Here is a 17,307-nt window from a genome sequence, read left to right on the forward strand (position 1 = left end):
AAAACAAATAACTCATACAACTGTTAAAATACTATGAGAATGTTAACATAAATTTGTATTTCTTTGAAATTTGCTTCTTATAGGTATTACAGGTATCTGAAACAAAGCACCTTCAATTCTAAATCTATCACCGGATTTTGTTGGAGAATCTGCAGCCTTCCTGGCAGTGAGAAAGACAGACATGTGCAGTGACAGGCTGTAAGACATATGTAACATTGCTGAACTCTCCTAAGGGACCAACAAGCTTGCTGAAGAAGCTGCATGTAGATTCCACCCTCAGTACTAGTGATGCATCAAACCAGAGAATTTCTGCCAGTCAAATAAGCATGCAATATGGTTTCTTTGGAAATAAGCATTTCCCAATCCCCAAATACCCCTCTGTACAGTTAATCTAACAGGATAGTCAGAGCTCTTATCATAGCAGCCAAAACTTCAGCCCATAAGATTAGTCATTGTCCTAACCAATCATTGTACATTGATTATTACCAATGACTTCCCATTATAGTTTTTGGATCTTTAGCATAAGCACATGCTTGCAAAAGTAAACAGTGAAATAATTAATGTTGGCAAATATGAGAACAACAAAGTCAGCCCAAAATCTGATAATCATGTCTAACCAAGTAATAATGTTTTAGCAATAAAATTATAGGATTATTCTGTTATCTAAAAATGTATAAAATAGGAATATGAAAAAAATGACAACAGAAAGATGTTTTATTTTAATATTAAACAATTCCACCACACTTCTGAAGAATAAACCTAAGTGTTCATGATTGTTAAAACAATGCATCAATTTTCAGGGAAATCTTTTTGCTTGTTTATTTACCAGACATGTTCTAACTTTGTATTGCCCAAAGTATATTAAATACAGATGTGTAATATAAAGCATCAATATCACCTAACACATCGTATATAAGGTATAACATGATAGATAGTTGGTCGATTACATTGCTATACTGCTTAGTTTTAACTGGTTTATTTTTATTGTAGCAGAAGAAAAATGAAAAAAAAATATGGGTTTGATAATCACACACATGCAAGTACCATTTTGTAACTCAACAAAAGATAAAACATTCTTCATCAAAAGCCTTCTTGCTTGGTGTCAGGTTGTCACATGTGACCACTCTGCAATGCAAAGCCATACTTCTTCAGTGCACAAAGTCATGTTTAAACTTGGAAAAGAGGATGCTACAGTAGTTTCAAAGTTCAGTGTTGTGGACCCAGGAAACTTTCCATAAGTCTTGCTTGATAACAATGTGATTGTACAAAATAAATGTTCTTAAGGGAACAACTTCTGTAACATTTGTTACCTTTACATAAACATAAATAAATCACATTGAAAAGGTAAAAGTTATTTTCTTGTTTCTTTATTAATGCATAAAAATTAGGGAAATTTTTTTTTCTAGGCTGATAGCTTTTTCACTCATCCATTAAGGCATTACCATTGCAATTTGACTATGTAGCTCTGACTCATTTTTCTTGTAAAGAGCCATGCTATGTAGGATATATAGACAACGTCCAGGAAAGTAAATACATTTAATATTTATATTGAAAAAGGATAATCTTACTAAGATGTATGCTATTTGCTTTATTAAAAATGCAACTTGATAATGTAAATTTTGCCTACTAAAGGTAAATAAAATTACTTTTGCAAAACATAACTGTATTATTCAACTGGAACTTGTATGGTCATGTATTTTGAAATATGTTGATATCTTTATAGATAATAGAATAAATGTATTTTTTATTCATCTTTGTAAATTGGTTCTAAATGAGTTACAAAATAAGAAAACTAATAAAACTGAAGAGAGTGCCCAGCAAGCAATTCATATACATGTATGCATCTATATATACAAATATTATGTATTCACATGTATAATACCTAAGAAAATGGTTAAAGCAGAATCTTTAATAAGTAGGGAAAGGAAGGTTTATTCAATGATACTGAGACCACTAATAAATGGAAAACATTGTTATATTCCTACTTCAAATCATATTACATAGAAACTTTCAGATGAATGAAAAGCAAAAAATGGACTCAGATGAAAAAACTTTTAAATACAAGAATATTTTTATGTTCTCTGAATAAGAAATACATTTTAAATCCAAAGGTAGTTCAGCCAAAATGCCAAAGAAAAAACTTACTAACACGAGTTCCTACATGTGTGTTCTGTGATTTTCCTACACAGAGGTGATCATTTCACTAAAAACTTTATCCTGTGGTGGATATATGACATGGTCAGCATTCTCGCTAGTTCTGTGACATCATCCTTCTTGTGAATGTTTTCATGCATTTATCCATTTTTCCAGCTTTATCGAATTGTTTCTTATAAAATCTTTGTATTGATGCTGTGCTATAGTCTTTCTTGAACACTTATTGTTTAATGACATAGGTTTTCCTGGACCCGCAATTTATGGGCAGTTTCGTGGATGTTAGGAGACTCCAGGGTTTTCTTTTGGGCTTTAAACCTTGCAAAGGCCCTTTCTTTGCTGTCACAGAGAGCAGTGATCCTGACAAGTATGGCTTTTCTGGGAAATTTTTTTGTGCATCCTTGCTTCCTCTAGTTCTCTGTTCTAAGCTGAATTTGAAAGGGTTTCTGTCACCAGCCCTGCACTTCCCAGGCCCTTCAGGACCTGTAAACAAAGAGCAAAGCCCTTGGCCGGGCAAAACCTGTCTTTACTAAAAAAAAAAAAAAAAAAAAAGAAAGAAAGAAGAAAGAAATAAAGAAGAAAGAAAGAAAGAAAGAGAGAAAAAGAAAGAAGAAAGAAAAAAAGAAGGAAGAAAGAGAAGAAAGAAAGAAAAAGAAAGAAGAAAGAAAGAAAGAAAGAAAGAAAGAAAGAAAGAAAGAAAGAAAAAGAAAGAAAGAAGAAAGAAAGAAAGAGAAAGAAAGAAAGAAAGAAAGAAAAAGAAAGAATAGCTGGGCATTGTAGCCTGTGCCTGTAGTCCCAGCTACTTGGGAAGCTGAGGTGGGAGGATCACTTGAGCCCAGGAGGTCAAGGCTGCAGTGAGTTATTGTGGATGTCATGGGCTCTTGACCCCCATAAAGATTTGCTAAAAATCACTGAAACCGCCTTTGCAAAAATCGTAACTGAGGAAATTATGACAGTGAAAGAGATCAGACCTAACTGACCCCATCTTCCTTCTAACCTCTAAACTGTCTGTTCATTCCTGGGCATAGGCCGAACTAACCTTGGGAAATAATTTATAGTTTAAACTCTGAAACAAAATTGATAATAGCCCTTTCCCAAAAATCCCCTTCTTGCCTGGCCACCAGTCTGCTTTTGTAGGACTAACAAATTAGCTACAAGATTAGAAATTATGGTTTAGGGGCCATGCAGCCTCTGGCTGCAAGAGTCTGAACCTCCCCAAATTCCTCTTGAGAATAACATCACTGTTGCAAAACCTAAGATCAGTACTTGAGATATTTTGCAGACCCTGATCGCGATGCAGCAGATGACACCACCCAGACCAACGATCTGGCTCAACCAGTTCTGCAGTCCCACTCAGGAACAGAAGTCAGCAAGAACTCACTTTGACCCCCTGATTTCATCTGCAATCTGACCAGTCAGTACTCCCCACTTTCTGAGCCCATACCCGCCAAATTATCCTTAAAAACTCTGATCTTGCCCTTCGGTGGAAAAGTTCAGTCTAAACGTTTAGCAAGTGCTGCCTCTAAAGAGAGCAATCACTACACTTATGGCTGAGATTTTTGCGCTTAGTAGTTCAGAGGGCCCCCAGGCAGACTACAGACCGTGACAAAAGGTGTGGACTCTCATTTGTACAGATTGGATTCGTCACAAATTCACCAGATCAAGAATTCCGGATAAAGTGTTTCAGGCCTCACCTGAAAAGCATGAAAAATATGGTGGGGATCCACAGAACCCTCATAAACTGCATATTGTTACCAGAATAAAAAGTACAAAATATGTCCATATTGGGAAAAAGATACAATAAATATGCTTGGATTGGAAAAATCACATATCCCTCAAGTTCACCAGAATATCCCTTTAGTGAATGCAAAATTGAAAGTGGTTAAGCGTTTGATAAGAACCAAGCCCTTGAAGTTGCCACAAGGACTTCCAACAGAGGAGAACATGTCTCACACATGCCTCAAAAGCCCTGGGGAGTTAGTAGTGCGGTGGCGTCTGAAACCTGGGGAGCAGAAAGCACCTGCGTCCTAGTGCTCCAGCAGCTTCCGATTGGAAAATGCAAATTGTTTTTATTTAAAGATAGTGAGAAAGTGTTTTCATTCAAATATGTTTTAAAAACCATTTTCAGGCTGGGCGTGATGGCTCACCTGTGGTCCCAGCACTTTGGGAGGCTGAGGCGGGCGGATCACCTGAGGTCAGGAGTTCGAGACCAGCCTGACCAACATGGAGCAACCCCCGTCTCCACTGAAAATACAAAATTGGCCGGGCGTGGTGGCGCATGTCTGTGGTCCCAGCTGCTCAGGAGGCTGAGGCGGGATGATCGCTTGAGCCAGGGAGGCGGAGGTTGCAGTGAGCTGAGATGGTGCCCCTGCACTCCAGCCTGGGCGACAGGATGACACTCCGTCTCAGGGGAAAAAAAAAAATTTCACTGACTAAACCTGCTGCAGTTCTTTTTTACTACAGACTTGGAGATTGTAGTTTAATTTGGTTTAATTCTCTGTCCTTTCCCTTTCACTGTTTCACTCCAAAATGGGTAAGAATGGCATTGTTTGAACATCTACGTTTGGGTCTAATGCCACCTTAGCAAGCCTCATTAACTGTTTTATAAAAATTGCATTATTGTTCTTGTTGTTTTTGAGACGGGGTCTTGCTCTGTCACCCAAGCTGGAGTGCAGTGGCATGATTTCAGTTCACTGCAGCCTCAACATCCTGGACTCAAGTGATCCTCCTGCCTCAGCCTCCAGAGTAGCTGGGACTGCAGGCAGTGTGCCACCACACCCAGCTAATTTTTAAAAGTTTTTTCATAGAGATGGGGACTCACTATGTTGTCCGAGCTGGTCTCTAATCCCGGGTTCAGGCCATCCTCCCACCTCGGCTTCCCAAAATGCTGGGATTACACACATGAACCACGGTACTCAGCCAAAATTATCTTCTTTTTTGAGTGAATTCAACAATTTCTGTGAGTGGCTCTTTGCATGAACCCTGTGCAATGTGTTGAAAAAATCCAAAGCTGACCAAAATGTGGTCCCCACCTTTTGGAGCTTACAGTCTGTTCTGGGGAACAGAGATTCAGCCAAAGTCAAGAAACACTGGATGCCAGCTAGATTATCTGTTTTGTGCTTTAGTGTCTATAAGTACATATGCGGATATGGGTTCATTTTATCCCTAAATTTAGTACCAAACCAGCATTTGTTTCCTAATTATAAATCTAATTTGGCCTAAACTTTATTATTGCACACTGCCTGAACAAAACATATTCGTCACTATGTAAATTTTTTCCTCATGGAACAAGGGTGTGAAATGAAAATATTTTAGGATTTATTCAAAAACAGACTATTCTGTTTTCAGCTTCAAATTTTTTCTTTGAATCCTAAGGAAGCTCTGTCAACAGTTGAAGTTGCTATTGAAAAGAAAAAAGAAGGAGGCAGAAGTCTCTCAGGGGGAATTATTTCCTTTTTTTTTCTATTTCAGATACCTGGTGGGGTGAGGAGAAGTAAGAATTGTAAGGGGGGGTTCAATAGTGGGAAATTCTGTGACAGCTGACTGAAGATGATGATGAAGAACCTCTGCATTCTAGTTACCCTTTGCTTTCCTTTGCCTCTTGTAAAATTTGGCTTGGCAACAATGACATTGCCATGCTTATTGTCCCAATATCCATCCTGTCATAGATCTTAATGTTTTTGATCATTGCATTAAAGTGGAAGTGCCACCCACAGTGAAACCAGATCCCATAAATAAATAAGCTTAAAGGCAAAAAAAAAAAAACAACAACTCTGATTCCGAATGCTCGGGGAGACTGATTTGAATAATAATAAAACTCCGGTCTCCCACACAGCAGGATCTCCGTGAACTACTCTTTGGCCATTGCAACTCCCCTCTCTTGATAAATCAGCTCTGTCTAGGCAGCAGGCAAGGTGAACTCTTTGGGCAGTTACATCACTAACATGAGGCAGATTGATCAATAGTAGAAACAGCATACAAATTTATTTAACATGTATACACAGGAGTCTTCAGGATTGCTACCGGCGAATCCATAGGGGTCTGCAGCAACCTCAATTTTTGCCTCCTCAGGAGAAAGAATTCAACTGAAGGGCATAAAGTAGAAGGAGAGACCGAGGCAAGTTTCAGAGCAGGAGTGCAAGTTTATTAAAAAGTTTTATTTAGAACAGGAAGGAAAGGAAAGAAAAGAAGGAAAGTACAACTTGGAAGAGGGTCAAGTGGGCGATTTGAGAAACCAAGTTCACCTCTTCCCATCTTTAATATTGCGACAACATATCTGATCCTATCTTTTGGCACTTACCTCTTTTTCACTAGTATTAAGTAGTATTATGTGTATATCAATTCCTCTGATACAGTTTGACTGCCTGTGTTCATGTCTGCATGAGTGTGTATTTACACTTGTTTATTTACATACCATTGATTTCCAAAAGAAGAAATAGTGGCAGCAGTTTGCAAAGGAACTATTATACTGGTTAATATAGATGTTGTGACTGAGTTAAATTTGAGTTTCTGAGGTAAAAGTTATGTTACATAGTTTATTTTTATTTTTATTTTTTGAGATGGAGTCTCATTCTGTCACACAGGCTGGAGTGCAGTGGCGCGATCTCAGCTCACTGCAACCTCTGCCTTTCGGGTTCAGGCGATTCTCCTGCCTCAGCCTCCCCAGTAGCTGGGATTACAGATGCCTGCCACCACGCCCAGCTAACTTGGGTATTTTTAGTAGAGACAGGGTTTCACCATGTTGGACAGGCTGGCTCAAACTCCTGACCTCAAGCAATCCACCCGCCGCGGTCTCCCAAAGTACTGGGATTACAGGCAGGAGCCACCGCACCCGGGCAAATTACATATTTTATTAAAGAAACAAGGATGCAAGAAGTTCCTCAGCGAAATAAAGGTTTTATTGCATTAAATTCTGGAGGAAATTTTAATAAGGAGTATCATGTAAAATTTTACAATGGACAATCACTTTGTTTTGCAGCAAATGTAGAAGATGTTGACTATTGTTCTAGACTAAAAATAGCATAGACTTGGGTTTTACTTCTGTTTCTGACATGTCCAAACACCATACCTTTGGACAAAATACCATTTTATTTGTCTCAGTTTAGTTAATTATAAAACAGGGATGATACCACTTACTCACAAAGTTTAGATTTGAATGAGGCAATGTCTATCAGGTATCTGTCAAATGGTGGGTTTAAGCATATCTTAATTCACATAAATCTCTCCTTACAATGATTTTCAGTGAAAACTCAAGGGCATACCACTAGGTTTACCCGCAATGAAAGTAATTTTACAAGGGGCAAGCAAATACCTGCAAGGTTCATACCCTTCTGGGAGTTTGGTATAAACCAAAAGAAACAAGTAGCTGGCGGGGTAGATGGAAGACATGTGTCTTGAAATATTTTTCTTGAACTTTGGTCAGGAATGAGCAAGGGCAGCTTGGAGGTTAGAAGCAAAATGGAGTTGGTTAGGTCAGATCCCCTCCACTGTCAAAATTTTCTCACTGTTATAACTTTTGCAAAGGTGGTTTCATTTTCAGGAAGTATACTTTTATTGATGCTCTCTGAGATCTACCATTCATGAAGTACCTTGACCTTTTGTTTGCATTTGTGCCCAATTTAACTTCTAACAGCAACTTTTGAAAGTCTTTGGATTCTGTAGAGATTTTCGGTCACTTACATCGCTAAAAATACCAGACCTGGTATTTTGTTTTTACTGCTGTTGTTCTGTTTTTATTTCTCTGTGTTGTTTTTTCCTTATTTCTTAGAGGAGCAAAAAGGTAAGACAGTCCACTTTCATAATCATGCGGAAGAGTTAGATCCAGTGCTGCTACTGCAGGATTGCTGGTAAAGATGGCTGCTCAGTTAAATTTGAATCAGATTAAAAATGAATATTTCTCGCTATATCTCATGTAATATTTGGCATAACCTTACACTAAATCGTTACTCAATCATATGAAATTCAAATTTAACTGTGTGTCCTGTATTTTTATTTACTAAATCTGGAAACCCTATGTTACAATGAAGACTAACGTCATTCTAATTCTCATTCTTTTATTCAGAAAATGTTTCTCCATTCTCTCCGAGGCTCCTTTAATTTTCTCTTTCCCCAATATAGTAGAATTTGATGGAAATGTGCTTTGTTGTATATTTTTTTTATTAATTGCACTGGGCACATGATGGACCCTTTCAAACTGGATACTTACGTCCTTTAATTCTGGGGACATACAGAGATATAGATAGATATTTCCAGTATTCCAATTAATTTGTCAATTTGATGATAATATATTGATTCTGTTGACTTCTTATCTTTGTAATTTGTTAATCTCCTTGCTTCTTTCTTTTTTCTGCTTTCTGGAAGATTTTATTATATATTTTAAACCAATCTATTAAATTATTTATTTTTCCATCAAAATTCTAATTTCCAAGAGTTTTTTCCTGTTCAGTGATTACTCCTTTTTCATAAAATTATAGGCTTATATGTGCATGCTGTATTGCTATAGACTGGATGTTTGTGTTCCACTCCCCATCCCTCTGCAAAGTTATATTTTAAAATCTAATCCCTAAATTGAGGGTATTTGGCGGTGGGATATTTGGGAGGCTCTGCCCTCATGAATGGAATTAGTGCTCTTACAAAAGAGGCCCCAGAGAGGTCCCTCACCTTTTCTGCCATGGAGAACACAGCAAAAAAACAGCAGTCTATGAACCAGGAAGCAGGCCCTCACCAGACACTGAATCTGCTGGCACCTTGACCTTGGACTTCTTAGCCTCCAGGACAATGAAAGATAAATTTCTGTTGTTTATATGCCATCCAGTCTATGATATTCTGTTATAGTAGCTCAAGCAGACCAAGAAAACTACCTGTATCTCTCTGACAATTTTTATTACTGCTGTCCTTCTTTTTGAAATATTTTTCCACACAAAATCTCTGTTTCACCCAAGATTTCTTCTTATTATTATCATTTTGGTGTCTTTTTCCTTATGATATTCTTACTATAATATCTATAATTTTTGTTTTTTTCTTTTGTCTGATGGGTCATTAGATAGGAACCCAGCTGTTTTGTTGAGCTATTCATACATATAAGCTTATACTGACAATTATTTATTGGGAATGAATATTTCTCCCAAATGATTCCGTGGGTTTTCTGCTTGCTCATATTTTTCATAGAGGACCAAGAAAGGGGGCTAGAAGTGACAATATTCCAAAACCAGACTGAAGTGTCTGCAGCTCCCCCATTCCCAGAAACACACCTAGAGTCATGGGCCTTGGGCATCTCCTATGACATTCATATAGGGAATGTCCTGTGAGTAGATGCCTTCCATAAGTCTTCTCCCTTTCCACCTGAACTTGTATTGGTGACAGTAAAGGTATAATCTCCACTTAAATCTAGGGAGAGTAGATTTTGAATCAGGCCAAATGCAGATTTGAGAGTCATATTTAAAGAATTTCTAAACCTTCAGGAGAATAAGATACATTTAAGAAGGAATTTTGAATAGTCCTCAGTACTAAAAGTCTCAGTTTCCCTGATTTAAGCCAATTCGTGCATTTATTAGTATGTCCCTCAGAAACAAGCACTTGATTATAAAAAATGAACCAGAGAAGGCCAGAAAATGATGTAAGTTCTCTAGAGAATGATTCATCTGAAGAACACAGGCATACCTCAGAGATATTGCAGGTTTGGTTCCAGACCTCTGCAATACAGTAAATATCACAACAAGCAAGTCACATGAATGTTTTGGCTTCCCAGTGCAAGTAAAATTTATGTTTACACTATACTGTAGTGCAATAAATTATGTCTTTTAAAAGTACGTATCTTAACTTAAAAATACTTTATTGCAGCTGGGTGCAGTGGCTTATACCTATAATCTCAACACTTCGGGAGGCCAAGGTAGGAGGATCACTTGAAGCCAGGAGTTAGAGACCAACCTGGACAACAAAGCAAGACCCCAACCTTGTTTCTACAAAAAAACAAAGCAAAGAAACAAAAAAGTTTATTGCTTAAAAGTGATAACAATCATCAGAGCTTCCAATGAGTTGTAATCTTCTTGCTGGTGGGCAGTCTTATCTCCATGTCGATGGCTGCTGACTGATCAAAATGGTGGTTAGTGAAGGTTAAGGTATCCGTGGCAATTTTTCAAAATAAGACAGCAATGAAGTTTGCCATATTGATTATTTCATGAAAGATTTCCTTATGGCATGTGATGTTGTTTGATAGTATTTTAACGACAGTGGGACTTATTTTGAAATCAGTCAATCCTCTTAAACTCTGACATGGCTTTATTAGCTAAGTTTATGTAATATTCTAAATCCTTTGTTGTCATTTCAACAATGTGTACAGCATCTTCACCAGGAGTAGATTCCATCTCAAAAAACTACTTTCTTTGCTTATCCATAAGAAGCAACTCCTCATCTGTTCAAGTTTTATCATGAGATTGTAGCAATTCAGTCCCATCTCCAGGCTCCATATCTAATTCTAACTAAGATTCGAATTAGAATTAGAATTAACTCTAGAATTAATTTAACTCTTGCTATTTCCTCCACATCTTCAATGACTTCCTTCGCTGAAGTCCCAAACCCTAAAAGTCACCCATGAGGGTTGGAGTCAACTTTTTCCAAACTCTTGTTGATGTTGATATTTTGACCTCCTCCTGTAAATCACATATATTAATGGTATCTAGAATAGTTAATGCTTTCCAGAAGGTTTACAATTTACTTTGCCCAGATCCATCAGAGGAATCACTCTCGATGGCAGCTATGGTCTTATGAAGTGTATTTTTTTTTTTTCTGAGGCTGAGTTTCGCTCTTGTCACCCAAGCTGGAGTGCAGTGGCACAATCTCGGCTCACTAAAACCTCCACCTCCCGGGTTCAAGTGATTATCCTGCCTCAGCCTCCTGAGCATCTGGGATTACAGGCCCCTACCACCTTGCCCAGCTAATTATTGTATTTTTAGTAGAGATGGGGGTTTCACCATGTTGGCCAGGCTGGTCTTGAACTCCTGATTTCAGGTGATCCACCTGCCTAGGCTTTCCAAAGTGCTGGGATTACAGGCGTGAGCCACTGCACCCAGCCTGAAATGTATTTCTTAAATAATAAGACTCGAAAGTCAAAATTACTCCTTGATCCATGAGCTAAAGAATGGATGCTGTTTTAGCAGGCATGAAAACAACATTAATCTCTTTGTATATCTTTATAAGAGCTCTTAGATTACCAGCTGCATTGTCAATGAGCAGTAATATTTTGTAAGAAATCTTTGTATCTGAGCAATATGTCTCAACAGTGGACTTAAAATATTTAGTAAATGCTTCTGTAAACAAATGTACTGTCATCCAGGCTGTGTTGTTCTTCCTTTCCTTTTTTTTTTTTTTTTCCTGAGACTGAGTATTTCACTCTTGTCGCCCAGACTGGAGTGCAATGGCGCGATCTTGGCTCACTGCAACCTCCACCTCCGGGGTTCAAGTGATTCTCCTGCCTCAGCCTCCCGAGTAGCTGGGACTACAGGCATGTGCCACCACGCCCAGCTAATTTTTGTATTTTTAGTAGAGACGGGGTTTCACCATGTTGGCCAGGATGATCTCAATCTCTTGACCTCGTGATCTGCCTCCCAAAGTGCTGGGATTACAGGCATGAGCCACCACACCCAGCTTGTTTTTCCTTTTCTTGGAGGCAGTGACAGTGCTGAGAAAGCATCTCTTATGGAGCAGATGGGGTGGAGCGGGAGAGTGGTGGAGAAGGTTGGGGGAAGGAGAGAACAGAAGCTGCTGTAGAAAAGGAAAGAAGACCTCTTCCCTGTATCTCTATGAAACACATCTTCAGCTGCTGGAAAAAGGGCATGGAACTCAGTCACCCTTCAGAGCCCTGGTGAAGCCCCATTGCAAGAAAGAGAGAGAAAAAGAAAAAACAATTACCCTGTAGGGAAATAGAACATTTATTGGGCTCATACCAACAGCTGGGAGAAAACTGGATCACTGGAAAGTCCCCACCCTGAGACTCAGGGGCACATTGCCTGAGATAGTCTTAATTAGAATAGAGAATGCCACCTGTCAGCCATGTGTGGTGGCTCATGCCTGTAATCCCAGTACTTTGGGAGGTGGGCAGATCCTTGAGCTCAAGAGTTCAAGACCAGCCTGGGCAATGTGGTAAAACCCTGTCTCTGTAGAAAAAAATACAAAAATTAGCCAGGCATGATGACATGTGTCTGTGGTCCCAGCTACTCGAAAGGCTGAGGTGGGGGAATTAATTGAGCATGGGTGGTTGAGGCTGCAGTTAGCTGTGATGCCACTGCACTCCATCCTAGGTGACAGAGCAAAACCCTGTCTCAACGACAAAAAAAAAGCATCAAATAACAGGTAAGGGCAATCTACCCCTGGACTGCTGGGAGAGGGGCAAGAGCTTGGGGCGGAGTGGCCTTTTCTAAGGAATACCAAAAAGAGAAGACCTAAAGTTTGAGGTTGCAGTAGACGCTGAAATAAATCCTCTAGTAAGGCAGCCCCCAGACTAAGCACAGAGCAATCTGAAGCCTGATGTGCAGTGAGAGAAGCATGACAACAATAAATTCCACATCTCACCCACCTCCTAATTAGACTGGTTCAACTCCACACACTAAAGGACTACCAGAAGGAAAGAAGTATTCATTTCGAGGCAGAAAACTATTAAACTGAGAGTTTTGATTTGGATCAAAATGAAGTATTGAGGACTGGATTTACTCTTCCAACTAAAACACTATATAAAATATATGAAACAGCAGCCCTCAACATATTGCATGTCAAACATTGAAGGACAGTGATCCTCAGAAGACAGAAAACCTTAAAATTGACCCAGCTTTTTCTTGGAGGAAGTTTCTAGGCCAAGAAGCAAGGAAGAGAAACCCAGGAATAGCCTGTTGGTCTCCCTAAGTTGAGGAGATAGACTTGAGAGTCCAGGGAAGTCAAGGTAGCCAGAGCACACAGAGAAGAGCACCAGAGAGGAGACAGTCAAAGAACTCCAGAGATCTGCAGAGGGTCTGCCTTGCAACTGAGTCTCATCAGCACACGTATGTGAGGAAAATATCCAATCAAGAGCAAATGCTGCACAGATTTCAGAGGATACTGCCTGGCAGATTTATGATTCCTGCTGAAAGCTTCAGGTGGGGAAGGACACATGGCTTGGAGTCCTTCCCTACGTCTCCCATCTGTTCCCATTTTCCACTGACTGAAAATCATCAGACTTTCAATCACCTCTTGAAGATACATTATTGCTATTGAATTTTTGCGTTTGGCTTTCTAGACTATGCAGTCTGACAATTTGTACCTTTAATGGCAGAAGTTACTCAACAATGAGCTGATCACATGACTCTATTAATCTTACTTTTTCCTGTTATATACTCCTCAGCAGTTTGATTGTTGTCCCCACAATGTGATTATAATGGGGTGTCCTCATAATGGGATTATCTTTATTAGGCTGCTACTGAATATGATTGGAACAAAAGGTGTGGGAAGTTATACAAATCTATTTTGAAAATTTTGAACATTCAGAATTTTGCTTTGACCTGGCTTCTTGCACTGTTCTTCTTCCATTATTCTTTTTCCTACAGCCTGGCTTAAGGGAGCCTAGGAGATATCAGACTTAATCCTGGTTAAGTTGTATAAAAATGCTTTTCTATGAAAGTATTTTTCTCCCTCTTACACCCAAATCCTCTTGACAAAAGCTCTGAGTGAAAGTAGGAAATAATTGGGAAAAAAACATGAGGTTATAGTTAGTGAGATGAGACACACAGAGTGTGTAAGAATCAAGGAAGAGCAAAAACTTTGGTACCCAAAGAGGTAAATTTTAGACTCCAGAAAAAGTGTGGGGGTGGGGGTTGAGGGGAGAAGAAATAATGATTTGTTTTTATTTTTAAGAACTCCCTGTGGAAGCCTTCTCCTCCTGAAAAAACAAAAATACTCTGTGAGCGGGTGGAGCAAGGTGGCAAGTAGAAGCCTCCACCGATCTTCCTTCCTGCAGGAATACCAAATTTTACAGCTATCTATACAAAAAAGCACTTTCATGAGAACCAAAAATGAGGTGGATGATCACAGTAACTGGTTTTACCTTCACAACACTGGAAGAGGCACTGAAGTGGATAGAAAAGACAGTCTCGAATTGCTGACACCACCCCTTCCCCATCCACCAGCAGTGGCCACACGGCATAGAGAATTGTGCACTTAGGGGAGGGAAAGCACAGCAATTGGAGGACTTTACATTGGAACTCAGTGCTGCCAACATGTAGCAGAACTCAGCCTGTGCCCACAGAGGGAGAATTTTAAAGAGCCCTAGCAAGAGGGTATTCACCTATCCCAGCAGTTGGAACTGAGTCTTGGCTAGCCTCGCAATCGCAGGCTACAGTGCTCTGCGATCCTAAATAAACGTGATAGGCTGTCTAGGCCACAAAGACTGCACCTTCTAGGTAAATTGTGGAGATATGCTGGGATTGGAGCCAGTGGATTTAAGGGACACATGACCAAGTCAGAGAGCAGTTGGTGCAGCTAAGGGAGTGCTTGCATCACCCCTGCCCCAACCCCAGGTAGCATAGCTTACAGGTCCAAAAGAGACCCCTTCCTTCTGTTTGAGGAAAAGAGGGGGAAAAGTAAAGAGGACTTTGCCTTGCAACTTGAATACCAGCTCAGCCACAGCAGGATTGGGTACTGGGTATCGGTCATGAGGCCCCTTTTCCAGGCCCTAGTTCCTGGACAGCATTTCTAGATACACCCTGGTCCAGAAGGGAACCCACTGCCTTGAAAGGAAGGACTCAGTCCTGGCAAGATTCATCACCTGCTGACTAAAGAGCTCTTGGGGCCTGAATTATCAGTAGTGGTAACCAAGTAGTACACGCTGTGGGCCTTGGGTGAGACTCTGAGAGGGGCTGGCTTCAGGTGTGACCCAGCCTATTCACAGCTGTGATGGCTACAGTGAGAAACTTCTTCTGCCTGAGAAAAGGAGAGGGAAGTATACAGGGTACTTTGTCTTGCAGCATAGGTACCAGCTTGACTACGGTGAGGAAGAGCACCAAGTGGTCTTGTGGGGTCCCAATTTCCAGGCCTTGGCTTGTGGATGGTATATCTAGCCCAGGGATGGACCGGCCCTGGGCTAGAGGGGAGTCCAGTGCCCTAAAGGGTGAGTCCCAGGACGGGTAGCATTCACCACAAGCTGACTAAAGAGCCCTTGTGCATTAAGGGACCACTGGCGGTACTCAGGCAGTACTCCCTGTGGGCATGTGGTGGTAGTGTACACAGGGGGAGGCTCCTCTGCCTGGGAAAAAGGGAGCGAAGAGTGGGAAAGACTTAATCTTGTGGTTTCAGTGCCAGTGTAGCTGCAGTAGAATAGAGCCACCAGGTATATTTCTAAGGTTTCTGAATCTAGTCCCTGGGTCCTGGACATCATTTCTAGACCCACCTGGAGCTCAGGGGAACTTGCCACCCTGAAGGGAAGGAAATAAGACTGGCTGGCTTCACTACTTGTTAATTGCAGAGCTCTGGAGACTTCAGCAAACATAGGAGGCAGCCAGGTAGTGGTTACAGCAGGCCGTAGGTAAGACTCAGTACTATGCTCACTTCAGGTTTGACCCAGTCCAGTACCAGTAGTGGTGGCCACAGCAGTGCTTATGTCACCCCTCATCTAGCTTCAGGAAGCTCAGCACAGAGGGAGGGACTCTGTTTGTTTGGGAGAAAATAAGGGAAGAGAGCAAGAGTCTTTGTCTGGTAATCCAGATAATTTTTCCGGATCTAATTCAAGACCCCCAAGGTGGTACCTCTATGAGTCTGCAAGAACTACAGTGTTAGTGGGCTTCAGGCGCCCTTAATGTAGCGCATCCAAACTGGTAAAGAGGAAGTCAAACTGTTGCTGTTTGCTGATGATATGATCATATACCTAGAAAACCCTAAAGACCCATCCAAAAAGCTCCTGGAACTGGTAAATGAATTCAGTAAAGTTTCAGGATACAAAATTAATGTCCACAAATCAGTAGCTCTGCTATACACCAACAGCAACCAAGCTGAGAATCAAATCAAGAACTCAACCCCTTTTACAACAGCTATAAAAATTAAATAAATAAATAAAATAAGGTACTTAAGAATATACCTAACCAAGGAGGTGAAAGACCTCTACAAGGAAAACTACGAAACACTGCTGAAAGAAATTATAGACGACACAAACAAATGGAAACACATCCCATGCTCATGGATGGATAGAATCAATATTGTGAAAATGATCATACTGCCAAAAGCAATCTACAAACTCAACGCAATTCCCATCAAAATACTACCATCTTTTTTCACAGAACTAGGAAAAACAATCCTAAAATTCATATGGAATCAAAAAAAGCCCACATAGCCAAAGCAAGAGTAAGCACAAACAAGAAATCTAGAGGCATCACATTACCCAACTTCAAACTATATACAAAGCCATAGTCATCAAAACAGTGTAGTGCTGGTATAAAAATAGGCACATAGACCAACAGAACAGAATAGAAACCCAGAAATAAAGCAAATACTTGTGGCCAACTGATCTTTGGCAAAGCAAACAAAAACATAAAGTGGGGAAAGGACACCCTTTTCAACAAATGATGCTGGGATAATTGGTGACCCACATGTAGAAGAATTAAACTGGATCCTCATCTCTCACCTTATACAAAAATCAACTCAAGATGCATCGAAGACTTAAATCTAAGACCTGAAACCATAAAAATTGTACAAGATAACACCGGAAAAAACCTAGACATTGGCTTAGGCAAAGATTTCATGACCAAGAACCCAAAAGCAAATGCAACAGAAACAAAGATAAATAGACAGGACTTAATTAAACTAAAAAGCTTCTGCACAGCAAAGAAATAATCAGCAGAGTTAACAGACGACCCACAGAGTGGGAAAAAATCTTCACAAGCTATACATCTGACAAAGGACTAATATCCAGAATCTACAAAGAACTCAAACAAATCAGCAAGAAAAAAACCAACCCCATCAAAAAGTGGGCTTAGGACATGAATAGACAACTCTCAAAAGAAGATATGCAAATGGCCAACAAACATATGGAAAAAATGCTCAACACAGCTAATTGTCAGGAAAATGTAAATCAAAACTACAATGCAATTCCACCTTACTCCTGCAAGAATGGCCATAATCAAAAAATCAAAAAATAATAGATGT

The 17,307-nt window shown here is 39.9% G+C and overlaps 1 protein-coding gene and 1 pseudogene across 3 annotated transcripts in view; both read left to right on the forward strand.

Annotated features, from left to right (window-relative positions):
- The window catches only part of BEND6 (BEN domain containing 6), an 81,071-nt gene extending 78,717 nt beyond the window's left edge, over nucleotides 1-2,354 (forward strand). For all 3 annotated transcript variants that reach the window (XR_010119167.1, XM_063632854.1, XM_055263453.2), the window contains one exon: nucleotides 84-2,354. The gene's annotated coding sequence lies outside the window, so the exon portion shown is untranslated. The remainder of the gene's footprint in view (nucleotides 1-83) is intronic.
- A 665-nt stretch (nucleotides 2,355-3,019) lies between these two features.
- LOC129473115 (large ribosomal subunit protein uL30m-like) lies at nucleotides 3,020-5,922 on the forward strand (annotated as a pseudogene).
- Nucleotides 5,923-17,307: the final 11,385 nt, after the last annotated feature.

Source organism: Symphalangus syndactylus, chromosome 23 (genome assembly GCF_028878055.3).
Source record: "Symphalangus syndactylus isolate Jambi chromosome 23, NHGRI_mSymSyn1-v2.1_pri, whole genome shotgun sequence".
In the NCBI taxonomy this organism is placed as follows: domain Eukaryota; kingdom Metazoa; phylum Chordata; class Mammalia; order Primates; family Hylobatidae; genus Symphalangus; species Symphalangus syndactylus.